This window comes from Podarcis erhardii (genome assembly GCF_964252035.2).
Source record: "Podarcis erhardii genome assembly, chromosome: 3".
In the NCBI taxonomy this organism is placed as follows: domain Eukaryota; kingdom Metazoa; phylum Chordata; class Lepidosauria; order Squamata; family Lacertidae; genus Podarcis; species Podarcis erhardii.
Window position 1 is genome coordinate 3,479,937 of NC_138507.1, and position 19,624 is coordinate 3,499,560.

The 19,624-nt window shown below is 41.2% G+C and overlaps 1 protein-coding gene and 1 long non-coding RNA gene across 8 annotated transcripts in view; one reads left to right on the top strand and one right to left on the bottom strand.

The window, feature by feature from the left end:
* Nucleotides 1-19,624, bottom strand: part of B3GNT2 (UDP-GlcNAc:betaGal beta-1,3-N-acetylglucosaminyltransferase 2) — a 52,493-nt gene that overhangs the window by 3,767 nt on the left and 29,102 nt on the right. The window contains exons 1-2 of one of the 5 annotated variants that reach the window (XM_081855656.1): nucleotides 6,225-6,362; nucleotides 3,642-3,972 (exon numbers count right to left, since the gene is read on the bottom strand). The exons of 3 other annotated variants lie outside the window; for them this stretch is intronic. The gene's annotated coding sequence lies outside the window, so the exon portion shown is untranslated. Of the gene's footprint in view, nucleotides 1-3,641; nucleotides 3,973-6,224; nucleotides 6,382-19,624 lie in introns of those variants that run through there. One more of the 5 variants, XM_081855659.1, reaches the window with a different exon arrangement.
* Nucleotides 6,551-11,378, top strand: LOC309338488. 3 transcript variants are annotated; one of them, XR_014154927.1, is made up of 4 exons: nucleotides 6,551-6,704; nucleotides 7,373-7,417; nucleotides 10,421-10,500; nucleotides 10,726-11,378. It is a non-coding gene; the product is annotated as an uncharacterized lncRNA (long non-coding RNA). The 3 variants fall into 3 exon arrangements; XR_014154928.1 differs by lacking the exon at nucleotides 7,373-7,417; XR_014154929.1 differs by lacking the exon at nucleotides 7,373-7,417 and having other exon boundaries at nucleotides 6,551-6,632.

Consider the following 19,624-nt stretch of genomic DNA (forward strand, 5'->3'; position numbering starts at 1 on the left):
GCTCAGTACAGTGGTGCCCTGCAAGACGAAAAACCCGCTAGACGAAAGGGTTTTCCGTTTTGGAGGTGCTTCGCAAAACGAATTTCCTATGGGCTTGCTTTGCAAGACGAAAATGTCTTGCGAGTTCCTGCAGGTTTTTTCCCCTTCCCCCCCTTTTTCTAAGCCGCTAAGCCGCTAAGCAGCTTATCTGCTTATCCGCTAAGCCGATAAGCCGCTAAAAGCCACTAATAGCGCTAATCCGCTAAGCCGTCAATGGGCTTGCTTCGCAAGACGAAAAAACCGCTAGACGAAGAGAATCGCGGAACGGATTCTTTTCATCTTGCAAGGCACCACTGTAAATCAAAATCTCATCCAGAATGATGAGAATACAGTAATGCACAAGCTGCTTACAGCAACCAGTATGAATGAAAGGTATAAAACTGAACAAACAACAAGATTTTATTTCATAGAACCATAGAGTTGGAAGGGGCCCAAGGGTCATCTAATCCAACCCCTTGCAATTTATTTAAATAGTTATAAACCACATTTTCATATAAAATATCACAGGGCAATATACAGACTAAAAACACAGTATTAAAATAAAAATGTGAAACATATCACTGCGAACTGATTGGCAAAGAATCTCAGATCTGAAAGGCCTGTCTGAATAAAAGTTTTTAGAAGGTGTCTAAAAATGTGCAAGGAATGCTCCTGCCAAACTACTATAATAAAATAAATACTGGGGGAGGAATTGTTTTTGTTTGCCATTATGTTATGCATGTTTGTGTTTTTATATTGTAAACTGCCCTGTGATTCACGGATGTATGGTGGTATAGAAATGTAATAAATAGATAATAAAATATAAGCTAGGAGTTCCCCAGGGCAGGGGCACACACACTAAAGGTTTGGCCCTGATAAAGGCAGCTGAACCTCAAGGGTATCTCTCTCTCTCGGACAGATGCTCTTATATCCAACTAGGAGAACAAGCTACCTAACAAAATAGTTCTTAATGTACTGGATTAGTCATTTGTATTACTGATAAGGCATACCATATTATCCACCAAAGTGGAACTGAATATGGAGTATAAAATAAACTCAGAGAAAGTTATTTCCATAGTACTACTTGTAGTTTTCATTATAAGTTTTGACTTACAAAGCACTGCCCATATGCTGCACTGCAGTGTGTGGAATAAATATATTATTACAAGTACAGTATTACGTATGCCTCTAGGCAATGTACAGTTTAAAACAGATTAACAGTATAGAACATCATGATCAAACTAGAAGCTAGCAACACAATCCCACCACAAGCGCGCTCGCGCGCGCTCTCTCTCTCTCTCTCACACACACACACGAAAATCGCTCTTAGATTATATAATTCCAATAAGCAATATTAAAACACTGACTGAAAAAGATGCTAAGTTTTTTTTTATGTTGAAAACAATTAAAAGACTTCTGAGAAAAGAAAGGTTTCTCTCTGGCACCAAGGAGACTTCAAGGGGTGGGGCAGGAGAAGGTCCCTTGGGGAGAATGATCCACAGGCAGTGAATGGCCATGGCCGAAAAGGCCATCATTCATTGACACTGTCCAAATCTCAACAGAAGAGCACTCAGCAGATCTCTAAGGATGATACAACGCTTCTTCAATATGATCAGATAAAACATCTTGCTATGACCATTCTAATTCTAAGTCACTGTTGCAACATGAACATGTAATTTAAGAACAAATTAAGTAAAATGCTGCTTAATAACTAGGATGTTAATGAAGGTCCCCTGAACCCCATCTTTCCAATGTTTGATCTTACTCTAAAGGAGGCAACTGTGAAAACAGCTCACACCAAGAGTGCAAGTGGTTAGAAAACTAGCCTGTTTACCTTCATATAGCTCTAGCTCATTGGTTGTTTTTCCCTCCCATTTCCAATTGGAGTGTTTGAACAAGGAGAGGCTTTTGTCAACTCTCACTTTCATTTCTGGAGAATCCAAAAATATTGCTTTTGATCATCCTAGGAAAAAAAGTAGCACAATTTCCCCAACCTATAGATGTTTTGAGCTACAACGCCCATCAGCACCAACAAACATATTGCGCTAACTGGAATTTATGGGTCAGGAAAGGCTGAAGGAATCTGTAAAGTAAAACTTGATGTATACAGTTGATTTAAGCATGCGAATTATGTGACAGAGGCCTTTCATATATTGGCACCTTAAAATTTATATGAAGGATTGTGTGTTTAACATTCCCCTCCCCCTCCCCGCCATGAAAAATATTTCAAAATTCCCTTTCATATAAAAGCTTGCATTAAATTCTAATGCAGCAGACTGGGAATTAATGCTTTTTAATTTGCTCCTAAATTTTATCAGTCAACCGCAGAGACCCAAGGGTTGGTCGTCTTCTGTAGCTGCAGCAGTGCCCTTGTAAGATTCTACAACTAGAGCCAGTGTGGCATTATGGGCAGTGCCAGGCTTGAACCAGAAAGACTCGGGTTCAAATCCCCCCTCAGCCATGAAGCTCACCTTGGCCTGCCACTCATTCTCAGCATAACCAACTATCAAGGCTGGTGCAAGGATAAAAATGAATGCTGGGGGTGGGGGAGACAGGACGGGACACATCCATCTGTACCAGACTACCTTGGCGGAGGAAGGTTTGCTGTTTGCTAAATAATACCCAAACCCTTCCCACATGCGTGTAGCAGGTCAGACTGAAAACAAGGGGTGCCTTTAGACATCTGTGGCACTTTACAGCGTAGAACACATAAATAACAGCAGCAAGGTTACTTGTTTGGAAGTTGCAATACCAGTTCCACCGTACAGTACTGGTTAAGCGGCAATCTTTACCCTACAGGCCTAAGGGAATGTGCAAGAGTAGCAATTAGAATTTCTTTTTTAAAAATGCTCATGGCAAAGGGTGATATTCAATGGCAGTCAGGGCACTACTCAGTTGGATATCACACAAATAATTCCTGAATGCCCCTTGGAATTATGCCACTTGCATTACTTTCATTTCTAAATATTTACAACATGCTTTTCTGCTAAACAGAACATTTAAAGAAGTGGCCACAATCTCAATGATATATGTATAAAAAGCTCATGTAGGTAGGATAGATAAACCCAAATAGCTGAGAGCAAAACAAGCACAGAAACAAATGCAGCAAACAGAAAGTAAACTACTCCCAAAGCCCTCAAAACAGTCTTTGGCTGCAACATTATGCTCACTTATCTGGGACTAAGTTCCACTGAACTCAGTGGAGCTTACTTCTGAGTAGAAATGTATAGGATTGTGCTATTAGTGTGGAGACAGAAGCCAGGAGTGAAGAGGCCAGATGTATCACTGGGATGAGGGAGATCCAGAGCCTGTATGCAATGGCTGGTAAGGCTCTGCCCTAGTAAAACACCCCCACACCCACCAAAATGCAGGAGAACACAGCCTCTCCTCATAATTAAAGAGTCATAACAGTCTGTGGAATTAACTACCAGCTAATTATTTTATGCCTGATTTTTAATTAAAGCATTCCGAAGATAAAGGCAAGCTCCTTAGTTATTTAAAAGAGAGCAAAATTATTTTTAGGATGATAAAAAGCAACTACGCTTTTATCTTGGAGCAATAACTTTGCCCAGTATTTAATACTAAACTGTGAATGAGGAACAGTAGCAGGAACGTAAGCTTACCTTAAACGTAGCTTGATATCAAGATGGATCCTAAGAAACTAGAGGCTTTCCCACCTCCTCCTTTCCACTGCAGTTCCCTGTTCCCCCTTGAAAAGCCAATCCAGAGGGCTTGTAAACCCTAAGGAACAGCATGGGGAGCTACTACTGGAAGGAGCTGGCAAAAGCTGAGAAACCCGCCCCCTGCCAGCAGCTGTCTGGATCCAACCTGCACCCTGGTACACAACTGTACTGTGTGTGTTGTTCTGTAGCCACCTTCATCTGGTATGCCTAGAGGTGTCTTGACAGGCAGACGGTGATCTATATTGCTCTCATTCCTTCTCCTGCATGCTTCCTATACACACAAAAAATCAGAGAAGGAGCAGGCAAGTAAAAGAAGTTAGGGTCCCCACCATTTAAGTCCTCACTACTGCTAACCATGGGAGAAATTTAAGAAGCAAAACAAGATCAATCAAGAGCAGTTAGATAGGAAATTATAAATGCTTCTTGTGCAAAATGCCTTCATACCATTTTTTTCCTCCTCCAATGCCAACCATTTCCTGGGGATTCCTCAACACCTGGGATAAGCTTTGGGGGTTGTATAGGGAGTGGGAAATTCATGCTGCACTGTAAAAAACCTAAAGTCTTAATGTAGCAATTCTGGTGGCAATTCTTATTCACCACAGATTATCAGGCAAGTGGCTGTTTACAAGTGCAGTGTTAAAATATCCATTTGAATTTTCCCATAAAGGCGTAACCTTAAATTTTCATTTTATGTTCACATTGTATTTTTATAATCTATATGGGGGGGGGAGGTACATAGTGTGAGGAGAGTAATTGTTGTTGATAGTATAAAAATGCTGTAATAAATAGTAAAAATAAATAAGTGAACTCCAGGACAGAACCACTTCTAAAAACAAAATAATTATGACCAGAGTAATTGCCATGACTGAGCTATTTAAATGCAAATTAATCCATTCACGTCTCCATAGGAGACATGTGCAAAAAAAATAAGGTAGGCATCAATCTTATGGCTGCTTTTGTTGCACACTAAGGAGAAGGAATCTTGGCTATCTAAGCGAATTGTGGTTCTCCTGATCCCCCCAAGCCAATTCTGGGGGTGCTGGGGAGAAGGAGAGGAGAAGCCCCCCCATTGAACAACTGGAAGCCCTTGCGCAGGGCTTCCATTGATGGGACTCGTTAGCTGAATCCTGTCCTATGTGATTTAGTTGCATCTGGAGTATTGTGCCCAGTTGGGGGCACCACATTAAAAGAATGACACTTATTAACTACAGTGCTTCCAAAGAAGGAAGATCAGCATGGTGAGGGGTCTGGTAACTAAGTGATATGAGTTATGTACGTTTAGTCTCAAGAAGATTAAAGGAGTACATGACTGTGGTCTTCAAATATCTGAAGGGTTCTCATGTACAAGTGTTCCGTGTTGCTCCAGAGGGTGGGATTAGAACAGATGGGTGGAAAATGCAGAGAAGCAGATTTCTGCTAACATTAGTAGAAACCAGAGTGGGGGCGAGACATTGCACACCTAAGACTGGGCCCAGCCTTCTAATACTGCTGTGCTGCCTTGCATATTCCTTTCTTTGCTCACCAAACCTGAGAATGCTCCTGGCTTCTCTGAGAGCAAGGCATTGTGGAAGAGTCGTCCAGAGAGTGCCAGTGTGGCCCTCACTTTGCAGCACTTGAATCACAGCTTAAATACACAATTATAAACTTCTTCAAAACACTAAAGTTTTAAGAAAATGTTGACATGTATTCTGAAGCAAAAACTGTGCAAGCACCCTCTGGGTGACTGCTTCCACAAGGCCTCACTCTAGGGAACTCTTTGCCAAAGTGAAGCCAGGCGTTCTAGTGCCTCTGCAGCTGGTGGGAGCAGGTGAGTGAGTAGGGGAAGTGGCAGCAGTAGATGGGCAGACCAGCCACCATATTTTTCACTCTATAAGACGCACCTGACCATAAGATGCACCTAATTTTAGAGGAGGAGAACAAGGAAAAAAAAATTCTCTCCCTCTCTGCTCAGCGCCTCTCCAGCAAAGCGGGAGGAGAAAAGGAAGGGGCTCCATTTCTCCTCCCGCTTCGCTGAAGGGGTCTGAGCGCAGTGGGAGTGAAAGCAATGTGAAGCCTCCTGAGCACAGCGAGAGGCTCCCGCTGCGCTCAGGAGGCTTCAGCAAAAGCTGCGCAGCCTGCATTCGCTCCATAAGATGCACACACATTTCTCCTTACTTTTTAGGAGGGGAAAAGTGCGTCTCATAGAGCAAAAAATATCGTAATTATGTTAGCGGACAGCCAGCTGGTTTGTTAATAGCAATGGTGGTGACTGGCTGGCCCTGTGGCTAGAAGATGGTGGGTCATATGATCTGTTAGTCTTCCCCATCCACTTCATTCAGTGTGGGCCTGGAAGAAATTTTCTCACAGCATTATTACTGATTGAATTAGTTTTTTTTATGTGCTGCATTTTAATCCATGGCTTAAGTATTACGTGTGAACACAACCTCACTGCTTCAGTTGGCACACAGTTGGTCTTTTGACTATGAATCAACAGCCAATCAGATAAGCAGTTAATAATATTGATTATAGCAAAAGGAAACTTACCAAGTACTTCCAGATGGTTGAAGGCAGTATGGAAGATACTCAAATTAAGCAAATAAAAAACTTCATTCTAGCTCAATGACTATCAAACTACTATATAAAATACAGACAGGATGGCATTAATGAGCTATGATATCAGGCTAGCAAACCTGAATTTATTACAATTTCAGATTGAAAGGAGAGGATTTGGTATTGACTCTTCCTAACAGAAAAACTGTACAGGGGAGAAGCTGCTACATAAAACTGCACTGGCACTTTCTCCTGTATGCCATGACATCAGAGTGCATTGTTAGCACATATTAGGAGCTGGATACACTGAGTGATATTTAAAAGTCCTCTCCAGACTTCAGAAAGAAGGGACACCGTCTGCAACACAGCATGTGTTTCATGTACCAGCACCAACACAATTGGGTAGGAAGTGTAAAATTTTAGATATCCAACACACTCGTGAAAACTGATTTCAAGTAACAGCAAGCTATATAGGTAGGCCAATATTATGTATTCAGGTAGGTCAATATTAGTAGCTGCTGCCCATATTTGGAGCTACAGAGATTGTGTAATTCAGAGGCTTTTGCAAATGTCATCTGATAAACTGCCATGAAAAAGAACAAATCTTCTAAAAAAAATTACACAATAATTTACATATGTGTAGTTTATTTTGTTTTTTGAGCTAAATTTTGTAAATACAAAGTGTGTCATGAAGCCCACAGCATTAAATGGCACGTCTGCATAATGATCAAAACAAAAAATTCCTTCCAGTAGCACCTTAAAGACCAACTAAGTTAGTTCTAGGTATGAGCTTTCGTGTGCATGCACACTTCTGCATAATGATGTGAGACTGTGCACTTATGTGGAAGCAAGTCATACTGAACTTGGTGGAGCTTACATCTTGAGTAAACATGCAAAGGATCAGGCTGCCCATCTCTAGAAACTAAACAGTACAATCCTAAACATGACTACTAAAAATACATCGTATTGAACTTGATAGGGCAGGTAAATGGGGTTGAGGTTGCAGTCTTAGTTAATCTACGAAATCGTTTTAAATTACAATGCACAGTGCATTGTTTCTGGGATTCAAGCACAAAAATGTATGAGATTCCTAAGATCCTCAACTTTCAACACATGATCTGCTTTCTCTAACTAACTTTCAGCTGCCTCCACTTCCTAAGACAGTCTAGGTGGGAAGGAGAAACTAGGTAAGATGATGATGATGATGATAATGAATTATTAAATTTCTATACTGCCCTTCATCCAAGGATCACAGAGAGGTTTACAATCTAAAAAAGGCAAAAATACATAACATAGCAACAAACAAAAACAGTACCCCCTCTAACAGTTTAAAAGACCATAGATTGGCTAATTAGCCAAAGGCCTGAAAGAAGAAGAAGTATGTTTTTGCCTGGCACCTAAAGGTATGTAAGATATGTAATGAAGGTGCTTGGGGAGACCATTCCACAAGCAGGGAGCCACCGCAGAAAAGGTGTTCAATGTGTGGGTGCCTTTTGTTGAATATGTACCGTTCAGGTTATTACAACTGTACAGGCAGTGCCCATTTTGCGCACGTCTGACTGACACACAACCACCAACACTTGGGTCCTTTTAGACCCAGAAGAGGGCAGAACAAGGGAAGGAACAGAGAAGCTTATGCACGCTCCACTAATGTGGGGGGGGGGGGGCAGAAATGGAACCCCCGTGCAAAATGGTTGCTACCTATATTATGTGTTTTACTTATTTTAAAATTATAATTGCTTTACTTGTTTTTGTAATTGTATACTGTTGCAACCTGTCCTGGGACTTTATGGTAAAGGGCAAGGAATCTTACAAATAAATAAGTAAATACAGCAGCTTTCATATTATTGAAAAAAAGTTTCGCTTCTATTATAAAAGTGTAATTATGGCTAGCCTCTGTTAACCTGGCACTTGAACAGTAAAGTTATCATCAATTTAATTATATGCAAAGTTCTGTATAAGTAAAAGGATTGGGGAGGGGGGCAACAAGCAAATAAAGATTTGGGGTTGATGTTCGTGAATTTTAAACAATTAGCTTCAAATCACAGATAGCATATTTTAGATTAATGTACACTTTATAAAGTCAAGAGGTTGGCAGCCTTCTTCAGCAACTTCCATAGTCTCTGACCATTGGTAATGAGGACCAGGGCTGATGAGAGCTGTGTCTCATTTGAAAGGCCACAAATTGGGGAAGGCCAACTTAATGCTTCACTATTATTATTGTTGCGTCAGACAGCAATAAATTCATGTTAGCAGCTCAATCCTGAAACTGCTTCACTTGTTTTATGCAGTTTTAATCCTGGGAAGGATTACGGTGTAAGAAAGAGATACAGTACTTCTAACTTTTCTTCTTTCATTGTCCACTGGCTGGATTGTTGTTGTTTTTTTTAATAACTCTTTATTGGGTTTTATATGAAGGACCACAATTATAAATAAATAAACCAAATAAATAGACCAAAGCCATCTTGTATCATCATTCATGGATAACAAAAATAGCTTATCTCAGACATTTGGTTTGTGGTTAGTGGTCAATATATAGGTTCCTGGTTTATAAACTAATTTAAACAAGATAAAAGTAACAGTTAATATTCAATATCACGTAGCCAACTGTCCCATCAAATATCCTTGTGGTTGTGTTAAAACTGAATATGGATAATAATCATTTTCTTTTTAGGTTACAAATAAAGCAAAATTGGGTACTGATATATAATTGAACGTGAGAATGGAAGTGAAAATCTTGTTTAAATAAACCAAATTGAGCCAAAGGCTGGGGGGTGGGGGTGGGATTGTTCATACATACTAGCTGTAATAATAAAATTTCAGGTCTTATATATATGTTCATAAATGTACCAACCAAGCACGTACACAGATCAGCACAGGAAGACCGACCTGAAACCATTTTGACTCCCAAGCTGACCAAATGTTTCTCTGCAAGGAGGAGGAAGTGAAAAACCTTCCTTGTTACAGGAATTGGGTAATCACCATTTCAAAGGAATGGGAAGGCTACCAGGAAAGGCAATCAGATAAGGCATTATCAGATAACCTGACTGACAGGAAAAGCAACAACATTCAAATTTCTGTTGTAGAGCACCTTTTCTGTGATGTAGGTATGATGTTTGGGGGTGGTGGTCTTGGGTTACACCTTCTGTGATGTATGTATGATGTATGGAGGGGTGGTCTTGAGCTCCAGGGCAGGGAATTAAAAATGTCTATTTTCTGTTGTTTTCTCCTACCAAGAGGGAACCCACGTAAGGACTCTATACGGGCTCTTGGATACCCCATAAGGGGGAAAGGGCAGATTTTCTTTACAACATAGCATATGTAATAAAATCAAACCACTGGGGTGAAGCCACCCTTCTTGATCTGTCCACATGTCAACCACAGCATATTTGTTAGTCTCTCAAGAAGCGCTACTTTCTAGACTGTCTTATATCGGTTATCTACTGTTACACCAAAAAGATCTTTCTAGTGTCGACTATGTTACATTGTGCAGACTGCAATAAATGGCTTATTAATTCTTTGTTGTGTAAACTCAGATCATTGCCTTAGCCCCTCCACATGAAAAGAAGAAACAGGGTTAAACTACACAAAGTCAATCATGCAAGTATTAATTTTTTCAGCCGGAATCCTTCCCACCCCAGCCACAATGTCTAAGGGATAATATTAAATGCTTGTTCTGTAATGCTGATGAAAAAAGCTGTTGAAGCAATGGTATTTGAATAGCTAGATCAAACTGGTTAGAGCATGGGAATTTCCAGATGCCCAAGTAGGTTAATTTTGTTCCTGTGATACGACTATAGAAACTCTGATTACTTAATCACATTTTCTCCCTTCCAGGAACACAGGTTCTGCTCACAAGGCACAAAATTCAGTTTGCACTTATGTACGTTAATGTCTAGTTTTCAAGTATCCAATTCTACAAGCCTATGCATACTTTCTAAGGAGTAAGTCCTATTTACTCAAAAAGACTTATTTCTGAGAAAGAATTCTTAGGATTGCTCTGCCTGTCATTCACCTTGATTTTGAACAGGTTTACTTAGGATCTGGATCCCATGAGGTACTTTTTGATAAGAATATTTAAGATTGCAGTCAGTAGAGGTAAAAACGGCAAAGCATTTCAGCTTCTGATTAATTTAGTTCTCATAAGCCCATGCCTGTGTCAAGTTCTTAGTCAATTTCTTTTCCAACAGGGATTGCGGTAAACCTGCATTACAGTTCCTTGAAATGTGTTCTATATACAGTACTTTGAACTATGAACTCCTGATATGCTGTAAGTAGCACCACAAAATTCATGTAATGGGAATCAAGGGACTGAAATAGAACTCAGAAATATTGTTTTAAAAGAAATAACAAGGATGATATGACAGAATTTACAACTAGCTTTTGATAGTTGAGATAATGAATTATATGGTAAAAAGAGAACTTTTATTTCAGTAACAACAGTCAAAATTAAAGAGAGCAGAATTTGAATTAATCTCCGACTGCTTTTCAACAGCTTGCAGAGCTCCTAGCAGCTAAACTACTATGAAAAAGAATGGTAAAAAGCTGGAGTTCAGCTACTAATTAACAGAAGCTGGAAGAAAAGACAAGAGGGGTTTAAATGGATCACTAGTTGCTTGGCTGCCTCTTCTGAAACTTTGGGGTTTTTTCCACCAGCAAAGAACAGACCTTTAACCCAAATATTACTGTTTGCAATGCATCACCATCTTAGAAGATAAGAAGTGATGTTGTGAATAGGTAAACACCATGAGCCAGTCAGTTACAATTGCTTTGACTGTGTTTGTGGAAGAATACCAGCAATTCAATGAGAGGGCAGCTCAGAAGGGCCAACCCTGTGTTGCACTATGTTATGCATCCATCATGTGTTCAGATTCTTAGTAACATCTGAATAGTCAACGATGTGTCAAAGAGAAAGGATTGAGTAATGAATCATGCAACACTTTCCAAGTGCCATGGTAACTAAGATTACAAGCTTTCCACAGTGACAAACCCAAACTCTTCAACTATGAAAGGAAAAGAAAAAGAAAAAGACTAGCCAGGAGCCCTCATGCTTGTCCTCCGTTCATATCTCTATACCGGGGGTGTCCAACCTCCAAGAGATTGCGATCTACTCCCACTATAAACAAACTGGCAGTGATCTACCCATTGGATTGACTGGAGTTTTTGAGCTTTTTGGGGGGAGGATCAGCCAAAGTTGTTGTGTTGGTTTGTCGGGGGGGGGGGGATCAGCGTCCCTCGATTGACCAGGATCGACCAGGTACATCCGTGATCGACAGGTAGATCGTGATCGACCTGTTGGACACCCCTGCTCTATAATATGTACTCTTATGAATTCTGAATTTGGCTACTTGGCTTACATCCTCCTCTTCCATAGATGGCCAACAAAAAATGGAATGAAAGAGCAGTTATTGCGATGGGACTTCCGGTTTGCCACGATCCCAGCGCAAGCAGGGTTCTTACCGGGAGGGCGAACCCGAGCTATTTTGAAGGACAGGGGCAACTCCAGGGCGCGGAGTCCCCCCAAAAACTTTTCTGAAGGGAGTTCAGAAAGTCTAGTCCCCGGCATGGCCAAAGAAAGACCGACCCGGCTGCCAGGTAACCTCGGAGAGGCGAAGAGTGTGGCGGAGAGGTCTAGCGGGCCGAGGGGATTACTATCTACCTTCAGATAGCGAAGCCCTGCGCTTGCAGGGAAAGCGGCAAACTCTCAAGAAAAAGAACTCCGATACCTGCAACTTTGTGGCTAAGAATATCAAGTTCTGGAAGTCTCGGAGTAGCAAGAGAGACAAACGGAGTTCAACCGACGCCCGAAATCAACTCAGACACGCCGAAACGCCAGTGCGGGATAATGAGAGAGTGAGTCGCCTGGGCGGTTACGAGGTTCTCTTTCAAGTCTCTTCCCCCCTCCAAAAAATAGAAGGGAAAGTAACGCTGGGAGGAAAGGGGGAGAGCGAAGAGGGACCAGAGACAAAGTATCGGGTTTCGGCGATCGTTGAGAACAGGAGGCTACGAAGAGGAGAAGGGGCGTTTCTCCATTATAGCGTCAGAGTGTAAGAGTAACAAAACCGGAAGAGAAAGCCCCAAAGGAGTGGTATTAGGACGTAACGTGTACAAGACTAAAGCATTCGCTGATGATTTAGTAATAATGACAGAAGAACCAACAACTGCAATAGAAGAAATATTAAAGGAGATAGAACAATTTGGAGAGGTAGCAGGTTTCAAACTAAATAAGACAAAAACGAAAATGATAGCTAAAAATGTGGACCCAAAGACACGAGAAATAATCCAACAACAATCGCAGATAGAGATGGTTAAAAAAGTAAAATATCTCGGCATTTGGCTGACACCCAAAAATATAGACTTATTTAAAAATAACTATGAGCCGGTGTGGAGGGAAATAAGGAAAGACTTGGAGAAATGGAGAGGGTTGAAACTGTCATTTTGGGGAAGGATCAATATAATTAAGATGAATGTTCTATCAAGGTTAATGTTTCTATTTCAGACTATACCTATAATTAAAGGGAATTGAATCTTTAAAGAATGGCAGAGGATAGTTTCGAGATTTGGCAGGGCAAAAAACCCAGAATCCAGTATAAATTACTGACAGATGTTAAGGAAAGGGGGGGTTTTGCACTGCCAGATTTAAAACTATATTACGAGGCCTCATGCCTGAATTGGATAAAAGAGTGGGTAAAGTTGACGAACACGGAGTTACTTGATTTGGAGGGCTTCGATAACCGTTTTGGTTGGCATGCCTATCTATGGAAGAACAAAAGGAAAGTACATAAGGGGTTCGAAAACCATATTTTTAGAGGGCCGCTAATTGAAGTGTGGGAAAGATATAAAAATGTGTTAGAGCCGAAAACTCCACACTGGCTATCACCTCTTGAAATAATGAGTATAAGGACTACCAATATGAGAAGTAACTGGGCAACATACAACCAGTTACTAACTAAAGAGGATGGGAAATGGAAGCTCAAACAATACGAACAAGTAAAGGAACATGTCTATGACTGGCTACATCATTATCAGGTGAATCAGATGTTTAGTAAAGATTTCAAAGAAAGAGGCTATGTAGACAAGGATTCGAAATTTCAGACGGAGATAATAAATAATGAAGTGAAAACTATATCGAAACTGTACAGGATGTTGCTGGACTGGAACCTAAGCGATGAGGAAGTTAAATCAGTAATGATACACTGGGCAAAAGATATAGGTCACAGTATACAATTTGAGGATTGGGAAAGATTATGGAAAGATGGCTTAAACTTTACGGCGTGTACAACGATAAAGGAAAATGTAATGAAGATGTTTTATAGGTGGTATTTGACGCCCATAAAATTATCGAGAATGTATAAGGTGGATAAAAAGTGTTGGAAATGTAGACATCATGAGGGCTCCTTCTACCACATGTGGTGGGAGTGTGGAAGGGTCAAGCAATTCTGGGAGAAAATATACAATGAACTAAAGAGGATATTAAAGTACACGTTCGTAAAGAAACCAGAAATCTTTTTATTAGGGATTTTGGGGCAAGAGATAAGAAAGGATGATTGTAAACTAGTATATTATGCGGTTACAGCAGCAAGGGTAGTACTAGCCCAGAGGTGGAAACAGCAGGAAACGCCAACGGTGGAGGAGTGGAGATGTAAGTTGCTGGACTACGCGGAGCTGGATAAATTAACAGGAAAAGTTAGATATTTGAGAGACCAAGTGTTCATCAAGGATTGGGGAAAGTATGTAGATTATCTGGAATGTATTAGTGAAGGACAAACAAGGCTAAAGGGATTCAGAGACGTACTGTAAAAGAATAAGAGTTATTGTTCAAAGCAAATAGAAGACGGGAGTAGGCACAATGACAATACAAGCAAAGAAACGTGTAATCTTATTTATTGTTTCGAATGATTTACGGACAAGTTGAAGGAAGTCTTGATAGGGATAGCTAGGTGAAATGACTGAGGCGAAAGCAAAAATTTAGTGTATTCTTTTTTCTTTCTTTTCTGTTGAAGTGTATTTATTTCTTTCTTTATTGTGTATTTTTCTTTTTATATATGTTTGTCAATCTAATCTTTTTTGTATATATATATGGAAATGATCAATAAAAAGTATCTCGAAAAAAAAAGAAAGAGCAGTTATTGCTCAGCACACCTGGAATGGGATCATGGACAATGCAGGTGAGCTTAGTCCCAGTTTATCCAACAACTGTTGAAGAGGTGCTGCATTCTGCTAGTGGATCACCCACATTATACTGCAGGGGCCTGAAATGAAGCCTTGATGTTTTCCATGAGTAAGTTTAGACCTCAGAAATATTTAACCATGCCAAGTAACATCCTAAAGGTAAAGGTAAAGGGACCCCTGACCATTAGTTCCAGTCGGGGATGACTCTGGGGCTGCGGCGCTCATCTTGCTTTATTGGCCGAGGGAGCCAGCGTACAGCTTCCAGGTCATGTGGCCAGCATGACTAAGCTGCACGGAAACGCCGTTTACCTTCCCGCAGGAGCGGTACCTATTTATCTACTTGCACTTTGATGTGCTTTCGAACTGCTAGGTTGGCAGGAGCAGGGACCGAGCAACAGGAGCTCACCCCATCACGAGGATTTGAACCGCCGACCTTCTGATCAGCAAGCCCTAGGCTCTGTGGTTTAACCCACAGGGCCACCTGCATCCCATAACATTCTATTCATTCTACTCATGTCTAATTAGGCTCTATACTAAGCTATTGATGATGAAATTATTTCATCAAGTTTCCCTCTGCTTAAAAAAAAAAAATCCAACCAGCATTAAAACACTGGTTAGGACTTCTATTTGATTAAATACCAATTGCCTCTCAAGGGGTTTCTGCTCTATTTTTTCTTAGCTGAATATACAGTAATGCAACATTTCATTATTCATCTTCTGTGCTGCATCTAAATGTTCTAAAGATGTGTGACTTATCTAGCTGTTGCTACCAATGCTAGCACTAATTTCCAGAGTGAAAGTTGTTACTCTACAATAGGGGTCAGCAACCTTTTTCAGACCATGTGGTGGGCCGGACTATATTTTGGGGGAAAAAAGAAGAAGAACAAATTACTATGCCCCACAAATACCCCAGAGATGCATTTTAAATAAAAGGACACATTCTACTCATGTAAAAACACACTGATTCCCAGACCGTCTCCAGGCCGGATTGAGAAGGCGATTGGGCCGCATCGCCTACCCCTGCTCTACAAGGTTAGCATCTGTTTACTATCCATGTTGTTCTGTCCACTGTGCACAATGGCCAGATTCAGTGGCCTTCAGGTGACCAAAGGAACTACGGCTTGTTTTAACACACTTTGTCCTCCTTCTGTCCTCTTATTCCCACTCTCAGCTGTCTCTCCACTTGACATCCAAAAAGGAAACACCAGGGAAAGTGGGGAAAGCCTCTGTTAGCACATGTTTGCCACACTAGCAACCCTTGGCTTACTGTGAGGTGTCAGATGAGTCACTGGTTAAAGATGCACATGAAAAAAACCTCTTGAGGATAATTTAGTAGCTATGATTCTACAAATGTGTAAAGAGCCAGTATGTTAAGTTTTTCTTATCTGAAAGGGAAACCAAGTAACCACATTTCAGAGCTAAAATGAAACTATTAGGACTGCAATCATTACACACTTGCTACATGGGAGCAAAAGCTTTTATTTAAATCAGATTCTTTGAAGAATATAAACATAAAACAACACATTTCATTTTAAAGTATCATAGTTTGAAATTATGTGACTGCGTTATTAAAGGTCTAAACACAAAATCTATTTGAACTGAACTCATTAAATTTCATCCAACACTTTTTACTAGAGTTTAAGAGTTCTTTCAACTAGGTTTTACTCAGAGTAGACCCAGTGAAATCAATGCATCTGACAGTCATGTTCATTCATTTCAATGGCTCTACTCAAAGTAAAATTTAGCTGAATACTACCCAAACTCTTTCTATTTAAAAACAAACCCATGGACAAAAAATACAGTGGTACCTCGGGTTACAGACGCTTCAGGTTACAGACTCCACTAACCCAGAAATAGTGCTTCAGGTTAAGAACTTTGCTTCAGGATGAGAACAGAAATCGTGCTCTGGAAGCGCGGCAGGCCCCATTAGCTAAAGTGGTGCTTCGGGTTAAGAACAGTTTCAGGTTAAGAATGGACCTCCGGAACGAATTAAATTCTTAACCCGAGGTACCACTGTATTTGACTTCTGGAGGTGAAGCCATTGTAAATAGGTCAAGAGCTCTGAGGTGGGGACATGTTGACTACTGCTCCTGGTCATGGTAGAAACTGTCACTTGTGTTCCCTTTTTAAATGTGATGCTCAGATTGTGCTAGCCCTTCTTCTATAACAGCAGACATCATGGATGTATACAGGGAAGGTGGGGAGAAAGCATGGAAAATTGCTTGTGGGCACATGTATAATTTGAAATGGTAAAGGGACCCCTGACCATAAGTCCAGTCGCGGACGACTCTGGGGTTGCAGCGCTCATCTCGCTTTACTGGCCGAGAGAGCCAGTGTTTGGAGGGTAATTCAGTCAGCTGCTTCACTCCTTTTCTGGTCAAGTGGTAGAAGAATGCAGAGTAGTCTGCATTCCTGAAAGACACTCCAGTAGTAGTGCTTGGAACGGAAGGGTTGCTTTGCCAGCAGCCTTGGACCAGCAGCTATAGTGTCATTAGTGTGATAATGGCTGGTTGAGCAATGGCTAAGAACAAGTAGCATGTATCAGTCTCAGTCACCAGCTGAAGTGCCTTTTTGCTCAGGGCACATTCATCAAGGCAGGCATGCTGCTACTCTCTAATATGACAAATTGCCAGCTATCCTCCAAGCTCTGAAGGTGCTGAGGTACATGGGAAATCTCCAAGCAACTGTGTGGTGACCCCGCCCCCGCTCCCTCTCCAGTTCCAAGGTTTGGAGAAAGGCTACATATTGTGGATGGGAGAACCAAAGGCCTGAGGGTCAAATGTGACCCTCAAGATCTCTGACTAGCTCTTGGAACTCTCCCCAGGCCACATCCCTCAATGACCTTGTGTCCTTCAACTCTAACAATGATTTGGAGGTCTTTAAGCAGAGGCTTGACAACCATATGTCAGGAGTGCTCTGATGGTGTTTCCTGCTTGGCAGGGGGTTGGACTCGATGGCCCTTGTGGTCTCTTCCAACTCTATGATTCTATGATTCTTGCTTACCTTAGGGTTGCCATACACCCAGAATTTCCTGGACATAGCCAGGATTCAGCAGTCTGGGCAGAAATCGCTGAAATGTCCGGGAAAATCTGGACGTATGGCAATCCATGTCAGCAGTGTTGTTTTTGCCGATTTCCCTTAAAAATAGCTCAACAACTTCTTGGGGGGGGGGGCGGATTTTGTCCGGATTTTCACCTTTTGAAATATGGCAGCCCTAGCCTGCCTGGATGGAAGAGGGAATGGTGTGGATGGGTGGGTAGAAGGTAGCCTACTGTATAAACTCACAAGATTACATTTATTACGTTTCCCACCCTGGCCTCTAGCCCTGCCCACAATTTACATGAGGTCCCTGGAAAGTTGCCCAGAAGACAATGTGGTCCTCAGGCGAAAGAGGCATGCAGGCAAAATGTTTGATACCAGGGCCTAAAGCCCACTGTGTGGCTTCAGGAAATACTGCCCAACAGTGCATGATCCTCTCTACTTCTTTCTGGATCAGAGAAGGGGTTATAACTGGTGGGAGGAGGGCTAGCAACTGCAATGTTTGGCTAAGCCAGCAAGGTTAGAATTACACAGCCCTATTCTCGACTCCGTTTTCTCTGCTCAGTGATCTCATATTATTATGTAAGTACTCATTGAAAGTATGCTCTCTCTCACAGTAGTTGAATTAGTAGCATGCACTGGTACTAAGCCCCTCTCTCTGATCCAAAGTTTACATTGTGTTGGTGCCCAGCAAAATAAGTGGTGCTTATTTATTTAGGAATATTTTTACCTCCTCCCTCAGTATTGCTGAAGTGACATTGTTCCCTTCTTCATGTGCCTCCTCCTTGAGAGGTCAGGAGGGTGGCAACACGAGAATGGGCCTTCTCTGCAGTGGCTCCCTGGCTTTTACCGGACTTGATTTAACATCCTATACCCTTTTTAAAATGCTGGCTCTTTTTTTGGGGGGGGGAGTTATTGGGTTATTATTTTTGTTTTGATTTTATGTATTTGATGTTTTATGTGAACTGCCCTGAGACCTTCAGGTATAGGGCAGTATAGAAATTAAATTAATAAATAAAACTATTAGAAACAATAAAATCAAAGGGCAATAAAATGGCAAAAGCATAAAGTTGCAACAGCATAATAAAACAAAATTCAGCCAAGGTGGTCTTGGGAAATAAGCAGGCATTTGCATAACAACACTAACGTGCAAGAGCCTTTGCCAGAAGCTTCCCTAAGGAAGACATTCCAGAGGCAGGAAGCCAACACCAAAAAAGCAGAGATACAGAGAAAAGGTTCTCCAAAGGTCTACTTAGCATATGGGCCAGGTCATTCGCTGAAGGAAGTACTTTAGTACCTGGGTCCCAATTTATATAGGGCTTTAAAAAGGTAAGCACTTACACAATGAATCAAGTCTAGAAACTTGACAGGGCTACTTCTGGGTAAACATGCAGCCTACCCTGTTGAATATTCCAGGTACAATCTTTGGCCCACCAAGGACTATAAGGTCTACTGCATTCAGCTAAAATCTGTCCTGCTATTTTATGAATTGCCGCAGCTAACCCTTATGTTTATGTTGCTGTTTTTGAGCAACTCCAGCTAGTGGATCTGGGGCTCTGGAATGAAAAAACAAAATAGACCCCCATCAGCCTAAAGTAATGTGTGGTGTATTGTTAGGTATTTATTATTGTGCACGGCAAGCTAGGACTATCTTTACTGTCAATCAGGTGGCAAGAACGTTTTACTTTTGTAACAAGGAGAAATATCAACTATCTAGTTGTCCTTGCTTCTGGACAGTGCCCAAACTTAAGTCTTCATGTGTTATGCTGCTTGGTATACAGTACTTGCAGAAATCCTCAATTTCACAATTGCTGCCCCAAGCATTTACAAATCATTGCAGCTCACATGTGTGGGCTACACTCCCATAAGTATGACCAGAGGTTCTTTGATAATGTTAGAAGAGAATGAGATTTTTAATCGCAAAGTTATGGGTTTGAGCCCCACATTAGGCAAAAAGATTCCTGCATTGCAGGGGTTGGACTACATTACCCTCGTGGTCCCTTCAAGTTTGATGATTCTGTAAGTTTTAATTGCTACAGCAACCAAGACAGGGTTAAACATTCAGGACATTTTATAATCAGCCCTTTCCCCTGGCAATTCAAAGCATGATTTTAAGTCCCCTTGATCCACCCACACAGAACATCCTGACTTTTTAAGAACATGGTCTTCTAAGAGATTCTCAC